This window comes from Phodopus roborovskii, unplaced genomic scaffold, assembly GCF_943737965.1.
Source record: "Phodopus roborovskii unplaced genomic scaffold, PHOROB, whole genome shotgun sequence".
NCBI classification, from domain to species: domain Eukaryota; kingdom Metazoa; phylum Chordata; class Mammalia; order Rodentia; family Cricetidae; genus Phodopus; species Phodopus roborovskii.
In genome coordinates, this window is record NW_026126418.1 from 54,073,757 (window position 1) to 54,084,159 (window position 10,403).

At 38.0% G+C, this 10,403-nt stretch overlaps 1 non-coding gene across 1 annotated transcript; it reads left to right on the top strand.

The window, feature by feature from the left end:
• The first annotated feature begins 2,532 nt into the window (after positions 1–2,532).
• LOC127222920 (small nucleolar RNA SNORA29) lies at positions 2,533–2,657 on the top strand. Its single transcript, XR_007834600.1, has one exon. It is a non-coding gene; the product is annotated as a small nucleolar RNA SNORA29 (small nucleolar RNA).
• Positions 2,658–10,403: the final 7,746 nt, after the last annotated feature.

Consider the following 10,403-nt stretch of genomic DNA (forward strand, 5'->3'; position numbering starts at 1 on the left):
TCTTTGATCCATTTGGACTTGAGTTTTGTGTATGGCAATAGATATGGATCTATCTGCAGTCTTCTACAGGTCAGCATCCAGTTATGCCAGCATCATTTGTTGAAGATGCTTTCCTTTTTTCCACTGTATAATTTTAGTTTCTTTGTAAAAAATCAGGTGTGGATGTCTTTGATTTAATTACATTGTCTATCTGTCTGTTTTTATGCCAATAAAAATGTTTTCATTATTTCAATATTCAAACTATAGTAGAGTTTGAAGTCAGGTATGGTGTGCTGGGATTTGGATGGGGATTGAATTGAATCTGTAGATTGCTTTTGGTAAGATTGCCACTTTTACTGTGTTAATCCTATCTATCCAAGAACATGGATAATTTCTTCAATTTCTCTCTTCAAAATTTAAAGTTCTTGTCAATACAGGTCTTTCACTTGTTTGATTAGAGTTACCCAAGACTTTTTGTGTTATTTGTGGCTAATGTAAAGGATGTTGTTTCTCTGATTTCTTTTTCAACCCTTTTATCATTTATCATCATATATAGGAGGGCTACTGATTTCTTTTTTTAGGTTAATCTTGTATCCTGTTACATTACTGAAGGTGTTTATCTGTTGTAGTAGTTCCCTGATAGAATTTTTTTGGGGTCACTAATGCATACTATCATATCATCTGCAAATAGCAAAAGTTTGATATCTTCTTTTTCCTATTTGTATCCCCTTGATCTCCTTTTGTTGTCTTATTGCTTTAGCTAGAACTTCAAGTACAATATTGAAGAGATACGAAGAGAGTGAACAGCATTGTCTTGTTCCTGATTTAAGTGGGATTGCTTTGAGTTTCTCTCCATTTAGTTTGATGTTGACTGTTGGCTTGCTTTTTTGCCTTTATTATATTTAGGTATGTTCCCTTTATCCCTGCTCTCTCCAATACCTTTATCAGGAAGGGGTGTTGAATTTTGTCAAAGGCTTTTTCAGAATTTAATAAGTTAATCATTTTTTCAGTTTGTTTATATGGTGGATTACATTGACAAATTTTCATACATTGACCCATCTCTGCTTCTCTGGGATGGCCATGGTGGATGAATTTTATGATATGTTCTTGGATTTGGTTTGCCAGTAGTTTTGCAATGATGTTCATGAGGAAGATTAGTCTATACTGTTATATCTTTGTTGTGTCTTTGTGTGGTTTGGGTATCAGGGTCTGTAGCCTCATAAAAAGAGTTGGACAGTGTTCCTTCTGTTTCTGTTGTGTGGAATACTTTGAGGAGTATTGGTATTAGTTCTTATTTGAAGTTCTGATAGAATTCTGTGCTGAAACCTTGTGGCCCTGGGCTTTTGTTAGTAGGAGATTTTGATGACTGTTTCTATTTCTATAGTGGTTATAGGTCTATTTAACTTGTTTATCTGGTCTTGATTTAATTCCAGTATATGATACTTATCCAGAAAATTGTCTGTTATTTTAAATTTTCCAATTTTGTGGAGTGTAGGTTTTTAAGTATGACCTAATGATTCTCTGGGTTTCCTCAATGTCTGTTGTTATGTCCCTCTTACCATTTTATTAATTTGCATATCCTCTCTCTGTCTTGGTTAATTTGGATAAAAGTTTGTCTCTTATTGATTTTCTAGAATAATCAACTCTTTATCTCCTTGATTCTTTGTATTATTTTCTTTGTTTCTATTTTATTGATTTTGGCCTCAATTTGGTTATTTCCAGTCATCTACTCATCCTAGTTGATTTTGCTTCTTTTTGTTCTAGAGCTTGCAGTTACTCTGTTAATCCACTAATGTGGTATTTCTCCAGCTTCTTCATGTAGGCATTTAGTGCTATGAACTTTCCTCTTAGAACTGCTTTCTTTGTGTCTGATAAGATTGGGTATGTTGTGCTATAATTTTTATTGAATTTTAGGAAGTCAATTTCTTTTTTTATTTCTTTCTTGACCCAGTGGTGATTCAGTTGAGTATTGTTCAGTTTCCATGAGTTTATGGTCTTTCTGGAATTTTCATTGTTGTTGAATTCTGATTTTAAGTCATGGTTATCCAATAATATACAGGGGGTTATTTCATTTTTTCTTTCTATCTGTTAAGTTTTGCTTTGTTACCCATTAAAAGGTTGTTAAAGAGAACACTTGAGAGATGAATTCAGTTTCCTAAAGCTCCCCATTTATGTTATCCATAATTGAATTTTTAAATAGTTTTGTTTAACATGTGTTTATCACATATTAATTTATAAAAATATTGTCTCCTGTTATTTGTTAAGAGTTTAATCATTTTGTACCTAAGAAGAAAAAGCTGAACTTTGCAAGGCAGAGGGGCTGTGCTGGTGGACTATGACCCTGTTGCACAGAGAGTGACTGTACCTGTGGGAATGAGCCATGGCTAGTGTCATTAGGGAATCATCAATGTCATGGCCACCACTGGCCTTCTGTACACACCTCATTGAATTTCAGGAGGACGATTCTCTGTGTTCCTTGAGAGCAGCCTCTTATTTTGTCAATGACTGTCCCGAGAAACTGGCTCAGGCATCGCACAACAACACAATAGTTGTTTTCTTCTCTTACTGTGAAATTATGGTGGCTATGCTGGCTATGCTTATGGGATAGATTAAAGGTGTCATGATATGAAGACAGAGGGCTTTTCAGTGTCCTCTGTGAAATGGCTGGACATAACACTATTGCCTTTGATGGTTGACACTATGCAATACATGGTAAAAACTCAAAAGTCTCTGTAATAGACTTGTAAGAAGTTTTATCTCCTATGCTTTAAACATGGAAGCAGCACACTACATCGATAAACATAAATGTTAGTGCAGGGTGAACATGTGTTTTCCTGATCATACTGCTAGGCATCTGTCTTTCTAAATTAGTGAAGTAGGTGTTGACTTCTTCTCTATTATGGTGGTAGATGCAGTGCTGTTATTACACAGTTAAAATTGGAATTAAAACTGATCCCCTTTTAAACTGTAACTAGATTTGTATACATTTTGCTTTGATTGCACATTTAAGCTTAGGTAATTTCAACTCTCTTTTACAAAAAAAAAAAAAACAAAGCAAAAACCCAGTAGTTGTTTTCTAATCTGAAGTGAAGTTGGAACAGAAAAGGACAAAATCCTCTCTGTAGAACCATGTTTTTGGTTGAGAAATGAGAGTGGAGGAGGACATTGACTAAGCATGGACCTTAGTTTTTCTACAGACAGTGATTCACCATATAAGCTGGCCACAGACTGCTGGGGTTATGCACCTGTGCCACTATGAGGACATTAGTAGGAAGTCTCAATGGGATTTCAAATTGATTCCTCTCGGCCTCCTTTGGAATGTGATTCCTCTAAAATCAGGAACATGGCAAGGCTGTCCACTCTCTCCATAACTCTTCAATATTGTACTTAAAGTTCAAGCTAAAGCAAAAAGAAAACAAAAGGAGATTAAGGGGATACAAAATAGGAAGGAAAAGGTCAAACTTTCACTATTTGCAGATGATAAGTGACCTGAAAAGCTCTACCAGGGAACTCCTACAGCTGATAAACACCTTCAGCAAAGTGATAGGACACAAGATTAATTAAAAAAAAAATCAGTAGCCCTAATATATACAGACAACAAAGGGGCTGAGAAAGAAATCAGAGGTACATCACCCTTTACAATAGCCACAAACAACATAAAGTATCTTGGGGTAACACTTACCAAACAAGTGAAAGACCTATATAATAAGAACTTTGTGTCTTTAAAGAAAGAAATTAAAGAAGATGCCATAAATTGGAAACATCTCCCATGCTCTTGGCTACATATGATCAACACAGTAAAAATGGCAATCTTGCCAAAAGTAATCTACAGATTCAATGCAATCCCCATTAAAATCCCAGTACAATTCTTCACAGACCTTGAAAGAACAATACTCAATTTTATATGAAAAAACAAAAGACCCAGGATATTTAAAACAACCCTGTACAATAAAGGAACTACCGGTGGCAATACCATCCCTGACTCCAAGCTCTATTATAGAGCTATAGTCCTGAAAACAGCTTGGTATTGGTGCAAAAACAGGTAGGAAGACCAATGGAATGGAATTGAAAACCTTAATATTAATCCACACACCATAAACACCTGCTTTTTTTTTTTTTTACAAAGAAGCTAAAGTAATACAATGGATAAAAGAAAGCATATTTAACAAATGGTGCTGGCATAACTGGATGTTGACTTGTAGAAGACTGCAGATAGATCCATATCTATCACCATGCACAAAACTTGAGCCCAGATGGATCAAAGACCTCAACATAAATCCAGCCACACTGAACCTCTTAGAAGAGAAGGTGGGAAGTACCCTTGAAAGAATTGGTACAGGAGACTGCTTCCTGAACAACACCAGTAGCACAGACACTGAGATCAACTATTAATAAATGGGACCTCCTGAAATTGAAAAGCTTCTGTAAGGCAAAGAACACAGTCAACAAGACAAAATGGCAAATAAAGAAAATGTGGTACATTTATACTATTCAGTGGAAAAAAAAACAATGGAACCTTGAAATCCACAGGCAAATGGATGGAACTATAGAAGAAACCATCCTGAGTGAGGTGACTCAGTCACAAAAAGACAAACACAGTATGTGCTCACTCATATGTGGTTTTTAGACATATAGCAAAGGATTACCAGCCAATAATCTACACCGCCGGAAAAGCTAGTAAACAAGGAGGACCCTAAGAGAGACATAAATGGTCCCCTGGAGAAGGGGAAAGGAGCAAGATCTCCAAGCAAATTGGGAGCATGGGTGGAGGGGAGAAGTTAGGAGGAAGGGGAGGCGAGTGGTGGGCATGATGGAGCAGGAAGATTGAGTCAGGGAAAGAATAGAAGAGAGCAAGAAAAGAGATACCATAATAGAGGGAGCCATTATAGATTTTAAGAGAAATCTGGCACTAGGGAAATGTTCAGAGATCTACAAGGATGACACCAACTAACAACCTAAGCACACTGTGGAGAGGCTGTTTTAAATGCCTTCCCTGATAATGAGACTGATGACTATCTTATATGCCATCCTAGAGCCTTTATCTAGTAACTGATGAAAGCAGAAGCAGACACCCACAGCTAAACACTAAGCTGAACTCCTGGAATCCAGTTGCAGAGAGGGAGCAGTGATGAGCAAAGGGGTCAAGACCAGGCTGGAGAAACCCACAGAAACTCCTGTCCTGAACAAGAGGAGTTCATGAACTCCAATTTGACAGCTGGGAAACCAGTATAGGACCAACTCATACTCCCTGAATGTGGATGTTACTTAGGAGGACTGGGCAGTCTATGGGGCCTCCGGTAATGGGTCAGTATTTATCCCTAGCATAAGAATGGACTTTGGGAGCCCATTTCACATAGAGGGACACTCCCTCAGCCTAGACACGTGGCAGAGGGCCTAGGCCCTGCTCCGAATGATATGACAGACTTTGAAGACTGCCCATGGAAGTCTGCTCCCTGGGGAGCAGAAAGGGGATGAGTTGGGGATTGGTGGGGGAACAGAGGAGGATGGGAGGGTGTGGGAACTGGGATTGAAATGTAAAACAATCTTGTGTCAAATTTAAATTTTAAAAGTATAAAAAATATTAAATACATAACAGGCATTTTAAAATCTCAGTGAATGTAGTATATTTCCAGGTACACTATCCTTTTCGTAAATATAGCAACATAATTTTATTTTTTTATAGTTCAGCAGTTTATTTAAAGACAAATTTATTTATAAATACATTCTGAAATACTCGAAAAATTTTAGCTAGAATGCTGATCTAGGCACATCATGCACATGCATTGAAATAGCACACTTTGTCCCACAAATATTACAGTGACTAGGTCTCAAAGAATAGGGAAACAAAACCCAAGAGTGACAAAAAGAAAATAGCAGCAGCCACCAGTCAGCTGTCATGTACTGCCTCCTCTCCAGAGGCCAGCCAGATAGCTATACTGCAAAGTGACTCAGTTAGAAAAGGTCCCAAGTACCCTTTGTTCTCAAATCACAGTGAACTTTTAGAAAAAGAGTCTTGCATGGTCTGCTCTATTTTAATTCTTAGTTGAATGGTATCAGGAGGTAACTGTTTGCAACTATCACACTTCTCAGCTACCTTAGCCAGGAGAAGTGTGGCTGCAGCAATGTCCAAGCTCTTAGAAATTCCACAGTCTGGGCTTCAGGCTAGGGCTTGCGATTTCTTTAAATTCTTTGCTGTGAATTCTGCTCAGTTCAAACAAAATTGACACATTTCAAACCTAGACAGGCAGGGAGTCATCTGAAAGTTCCTGTTGAGGCAGGCAATCCTGTCAGGCTGTCCTTGACGGGTCTGTGATAGTATCTGGGGTTTGTTTGTAGTTGGTTTTTCTTTTTCTTCTTTCTTTCTATTTTATCTTTGTGTTATTTGCTGGAAAATTCCAAGTGAAGTTACCACTGATGAATATGAAATCATCAGGGTGACTGTGATGTCACTCCTCTCCAGAACACAGACTTTGATTGACCTTGAGCACTTTCTCAGACCAGAGATGATATGACACATTGGAAAAACTGAGAAAAAGACTCCACAGGTCTCAACAGCATTTACAAATAAAACTAAGAGTGATAAAATAGAATATATTGGAGTTTATATTCCACAGTGAAGGTAGACTGTTTATGGAGCTTGTGTGTGTGTGTGTGTGTGTGTGTGTGTGTGTGTGTGTGTGTGTGCTGAAGGTTTAACATGTGATCCGATTCTTTCCTTATATTCATAGTCTTAGGTACTAAAGAACCCAACATAGTGCTGATACTGACTAATCACAGTTCACATCAGATCCAAAGCCTGTAAAATGCATGGTCTGCTTTCATCTCTAGATGTTGAGGGAAAGATCCAAAAGAGTATTTCATGATGAAAATCATGAGATCTCAAACTTTTGTGTCTACGTGGTACTGCTAGAATCTAACCACTCCCATGTGTTTCATATTGTCTGAATCCACCTCACCAGCTTTGAGTTCAGTAGCTGAGACAGTTACTTTATGGCTGACAAGGATTAAAATATTACAATATTTATGAAAAAGGTTTGGCAAGCCCTGATCTAGAGGAGTTGTGTGTGTATATGTGTACATGTGGTCATCGGGGTGTTGCACATGGCACATGTACATCAAAGGTTAATCTTTGGTGTCGTTATCTAAGATGCTGTCCCTGCTTTATTTGACATCAGGTTTCTCACTGGTCTGGCCTGGAAGTTATGGAGTGGGCTAGGCTGGCTGGCTAGTGGTCCCCAGGAATTGCATGTCTCTACCTCTCTAGCTGTGGGATGACAAGTGTAGGTCACCATGCCTGGACTTTACATGGCTCTGGGGGTTTGAATTGAAGTCCTCATGCTTGTATGAGAAGGCCTTTGACAACTACTGAACCCTCACCCCATCCTGGAGAACTAATTTTTATGATGCATTTTTCTCATGTGTATAACCTCAGTGTGTGTGTGTGTGTGTGTGTGTGTGTGTGTGTGTGTGTGTATTAATTTGTTGAATGCTTATAGAAAAGAGGCATTTAGGGATGCCATGGGCACTATTGAAGCTTCTCACATCTCACAGAACCCATTATATTCTATATGTTGCTCCCTTGGCCTCTGAGTCTTCTAGCCTGGAGCACCCTTTGGAGTTGACCCAGAGCCCCTGGAGCAGCTTTTCCTGACTACAGGGGGTTGAATTACTGTCATTGGCCCTTGCTCAAAACACAGGTATGAAGGTAAGTTTTTTGGTTTTTTTTTTTTTTTTTTTTTTTTTGCCTTGGATATATAAAGACAAACTTCTGAAACACATCTTTCATGCTAGAGGTCGTCTGTGGAATCAGGTTGATGATGTCTTCTTCAGGCTTTGTCCCAATCACACCCATCCTGTTTCCTTTCCTTCTGGATACTCTTTGCCCAATTCCTGTTGGGTTCTGAGACCTTTAACTAGTCTGGTGATCAGCAAACACCAGAGGCTTCCTGTGTTTGCACCCCACAGTGTTGGAGTTATAGATGTTTGCAGCCATGCTAGACTTTTTATGTGGGTGCTGGAGATTTGAACTCAGGTCCTCATGATTGCACAACTAGTGCTCTTATTCACTGGGCCATCTCATAAGTCCTTGCAAAATTATTTTTCACCTTATCTGTTCATTGGGATTGCCATTTTAGTGGTGAAATATGAAAACTTCTTGTCCAGATTCTAGAAGATGACCACATTCAACTTAATGCTAGACACAAAGTATTATTTTTTATTTTCATTCAGATTTATAATCTGACAATATAAAGTGGCAATATTTTCTTTAAAAACAATTTTACTCAACAAAATTACCTTTATTTCTCCATTTAAAGTTTATAGTAATAAGTATGATCACTTTGAATGTTTTAAATAATACACAAAATTCAAGGAAAAGATAAAAATAATTCAAAACCCTACCACTCATGCTGCAAACAATTTACATATTTGTCTAGTTTTTGATCTTTTATGAGACAGGAAGTGAGTCTGATTAACACAAAGTGGTCAAGCCCCAGTATCAAACTAATATCATTATTTAACTGAATTTGTTTCTAATTATTAATACAGGCTTGTCTTTGGCCAAGATTATTAGCAATTGAGTCCTCATGTTCATATGCAAAGACTTAAATGTTTAAAATAATTTAAAAATCTTTGAGAGCCCAAGGTGACATCCTTAAAATGAACATGATTAGACCAGTAAAACACTAGTTTAACTAATAAAGCATAATGAAAAAAGACCAGCAGTTGGCTTCATGTATAGTATTGCCACAGGACACAGTGCTGGTAGGAGGTGGAGCATATATGTGGCGGACACAATGGAAACAGCATACAGAAAGTTATGGCAGCTCTCTAAATTATATAAATCACTTATTCCCAGTTTTTACCATCTTCTTTCTAAACCTTGTGGACTCTATGTCAAGAGTATAAGGTTTTCTAAAACCTGCAAAAATTATAGCAAGTTCAGATGATAATTTCCTTCTGGTGTCTTGAATCTTTCCTTAATAATAAGCCAGCAAAGTGTGTCCTTGTAATGCTGTCCAGCCCTCTGTCACATGAGTGACAAGCCCATGTGCACAGCAAGCTGTTTGGATTTCTGGTCTTGTAAAGACCACAACAGTGAATTTCCCTGCCCCTCTCAACAGTGACTGCCTGATTGTTTTCTGAAAAGGCCATACCAAATTCCCCATTGTTTGCAGGTGTGGAAGTTTGCCAAAATCTCACCAACATGAACTTTTATAAAACTTCTAAATCTTTACAGAACTGGTAGTTAAAAAAGAAAGAATTGTATTTAAATGGAGTAAATGGTTTTTTAAATAACACTTATTTTACTTGTGTGTGTGTGTGTGTGTGTGTGTGTGTGTGTGTCTATGTCTGTGTCTGTGTATGACAGCATGCATGTGGCAGTTAGAGACAACTTGGAAGCATTGTTCTGTCTTTCCACTATGTGAGTCCCAGGGATTGAACTCACCAGAAATGACTTTACCCATGGAGCCATATCACCAAGCTTTTATGCTTTTAGTCTGTGTTTCTGTTTCAAACATGTCTGAATGCTGCAGTGAATGTTGAAGTACGAAAGTACCTTGTTCCTTGCTTTTGCTTGATCCGTTTATCCGTGTGCATCCTATCAGCCAATAGCCATGAAACACTACCGTGTAGGTGGTTAAGGTTTTTACTTTTTCTGAAGAGGAGTGTTCACATTTAAAAACATTTCCAAGCCTAAGGGAATTCTACTTAACTTCCCTCTATCCCGGGAAGATAGCAGATCAAAGAGTGCGGCAGCATTGGCTGTTGCCGCAGACTTCTGCACTGACATAAATGCAGACTTAGCTGTCTCTGGATTCAAAGAAGTCCCAAGGAAGGGCCAGATCCCTCTAAATAAGGGATGAAAGTGGCTTTTGTGTTCCAAGGTTCCAGAGTCTTCATATTCCATGTGTGGATTTAGTATATGTAGACAATGTCTTAAAGGAGTGAACAAAATGCTTTGCAAGTCATTTTCCCAAATGACAGAGAAGGCAAGCTTTACAATTTGTGGCTCTTGAACCTCTTTGGTGGCAGATTGTGTCCAATCCATCCTTATTTTTGCATCTTCCATGAGTGGCAGAATGCCTAACACCAGATTGGAGGAGCGGGGACATCTTTGGAAATCCGGGAGGAAGAACTGGTTGATTTTTTTTTTTTTTCTTAATTGGGTTTTACTGATTGGTAAAATCATTTTATACAGAGGCTAATGGTTTAGACTTTGCTGGAATTAATGGCGAGGTATTTTAGGTGATAAATACAGGTTCTCTCTAAAATCACAGCTGACTGACTTATAAATGTGGATTCTGGTTCCAATTCTATTAGTAACCAGAAAGGGAAGCTTGATATCATCAGAGACCCTGTTACTAAGGTAACTAATAAGGTCAAACACCTCATTACTGATGAAGATGAAAACACAAGTTAGG